A 2848-nucleotide genomic window follows, 5' to 3' on the forward strand; every position below is an offset into this window, starting at 1 on the left:
CCGGTCCAAGACGGCTGTACACTGTTTACAGTCTGATGAGTCCACAGGAGTTGAACGTTTCTCCACACCAAACCAAATTAAATAACTTTTTGTAGATGTTTTAAAGAACCAGACAACCTTTTGGCAAATCTCAATTAACAACTACCTGCATATGAATGCAGATAAATTAAAAAGCTGATGCATTTCAGTCGATGTGTTTCGCCTCTTTTACCTTTGGGCAACCAAAGCCTGCTCAAATGTGATTGGTCAAACTAGACACAGAAACCAGAAGGCTTCTGGACCATAAATCACCTACAGTTTGTTCATATAAGCAGAATCTGTTTATAGAGATCATATAAACTGGTAACTGTCTTTGAAAGATGCATTGTGATTAGGCAGTAAACATGAAGTTGTAAAAATGAAGACTGCATTCTATATCAAGGCTGTATCGTGTCATAATCCAGTATTTTACATTTAAATTTAGCCTTTTACAGCTGCACATCCATTCTTGTGTTGTTAATCCTGTTGAAACGGCTGCGGTCTTTTCAAATAGTTAATTAGGCTCCTGCAAAGTTGTTAAGCCGACTGTTTTCTAAAGGCTGATGCGATGCCCTGTGCAGCTAAAGTGATTGTGTTGACTTATCTGATGGGAGATTTGCTCCAGTGGACTTGAATTTGAGGTGTACAACGCACCTGAGCGGCTATGTAATCCCGTGTTGTTATTCTAGCAGGTCTTAGTTTAACACACAGGCGCTGCAGCCTGACCTGAGCTGTATTTGTTTAACAAGGTTAATCACAGCAGGGGTAGAGAATAGAGGGATGTTGTTTTAGTAAAGGTGCTCATCTGCAGTTGGTGTTATCTGTTTATGAGCTGATTTGTTTTTTTTATTTACTTTATAAATCTTTTAAAAAATTTGAAAAACAGAGAAGAATGTACTCCTAACTTTCCACAAGTGACATGTGGAAGAATCTGTATTTTAACATATTTTATTGTAGACTGGTCGGACTCTATCAATATGCTGGATAATGATGCATTTACTATACATGTTATGCCAAATACAGATGTCTTTTTAAGAAACGGACGTTTGTCAAGAAAGAGGCCAGGGGTCTTGTTATGAAAGTCCCAGAGAAATATAGAGGTGATGTTTTTCTGTCCACTGTCTCTGATAATATCTCTGTGAGTCGAAGATCAGCATGGGAGCCCATGTGTTACAACACGGGGCCGGGAGGCCGAGGGGGCCGGGGCTTCAAACGCCCAACGTTCTGCTTCATAAAGGCTTTTTCTCCTGGGATAACCCCAAAATTGATAAGCTCATCATGCTGTACAGGAAAGGCCTGAGAAATCAAAGAGCCGGGCCCGACATAATGGCCACGAATCATTAGCGAACAGAGGAAAGACGAGGTCATCTGCTCGACAAGCCGCCTCGCTGTCATGGAAAACAGTGTGTAACTGCAGCTCTGGGTTTTCTTGCTTGTGTTCAGTGTAAAGTTCTAAAACCATTTTTTTTTTTTTGTATTTTGTTGAAAACCCTTTATCATTTTAAAAATACTTGGACTGAAAACTCTTTTTTTTTTTTCTCCCTTATCTGCCTGGTTTTAATGACATGTTTTCCTTGTTTCCTCGTCTATACCTTTTGTGTCTGACCCCGATGGTGACATCTCGCCTTCATAATAGCTTCCTAACTCTCCTGTTGGCTTTGAACAAACACTAGAGGTGGCGTGGGCCAGCTTCCGTCCATTCTCTGATAAATCAAATGCTACGTCCATTGGTGCAGATGTCTGCTGAATGGAGCAGACAGCCACCCACCGGCCTTAGAAGTGGCTGGTGGACGTCGTAAATCACTTCATAATGGATCATTAAGGAAGTCAATAAATGGACAGGGAAGCTGTCAGCACAACGGGCCCTGTGCTTCACTTATCAACAAATGTGTGTCTTCCTTGGTCTTTAAGGTCAGAGGTCAGCCTGGCTTTGGGATGGGACATAATCCGTTGGATTGTGTTGGTGTGGCAGTGTGTGTGTGTGTGGGTTTAATATTGGCACTGGCTGACCTCTCGGTGTATTCATGGATAATATTACCTGCTAAGACGTCACACTGAGCCTGATTATTTAGGAAATATAAATGGTAAAAAAGAGTGATTATAAGAAAATAATTCCTCTCCGTTGAAGCCGCGGCCAAAGTTTCACCAAGTTGCTTTTATTTATTTTTCCAAATGTGAATTAATACAAACGTATCGAGACTCTTGCCTTGTGACGGTGATGTGTTTTGATGGGCCGCATAAAATGTCTGTCAGCAGCCTCATGCGCACCATAAACCGTAGCACCTTTTGTATTAGCTGCGAGGCCCGAGTGGGGGAAATGTGAAACATGTGTTCTGTTGTTTAGGTGGATGTCTGGTTGCCTTACCTGTCTTGTTTTTAGTAACTGTCCAAGTGAGGCTTTTCAGCAGAAATGTACACGGTGAAGGGGACGCATCGAGACCCTGATAGGCCTGTCATAACAGATGTTCCAGATGCAGCTGAGTGTCAGATGATGCCTCAGGTCCCATTATCATCCATCCTCTGCATGCCTCAGTGGCGAGTCCTTGGCACAGAGTCTCCTGGAGCCTGAGATCTGGGCACACAAACCTTAATGCAGTGTAAGTGGGTCTGAGAAAGTTGCTGTTATCCTCCGTGCAAAATGAACGATACATCAAAATATTGGGCTTGAAAATGGCCTGAACCTGTTGAAAGCAGGCCAGAGCCCATTTAAGCGCTTGGGTAGAAATCTAATGCAGAGAATGTTTTCCAGCCCAGGCTCCATGCTGATGAGATTGATTGGTATTGAGGTGCAATGCATTCTAATTCCTCCAGTAGGCGCAATTTCTCTGAT

The sequence above is a fragment of the Hippoglossus hippoglossus genome, chromosome 9 (assembly GCF_009819705.1).
Source record: "Hippoglossus hippoglossus isolate fHipHip1 chromosome 9, fHipHip1.pri, whole genome shotgun sequence".
Classification (NCBI taxonomy): Eukaryota; Metazoa; Chordata; class Actinopteri; order Pleuronectiformes; family Pleuronectidae; genus Hippoglossus; species Hippoglossus hippoglossus.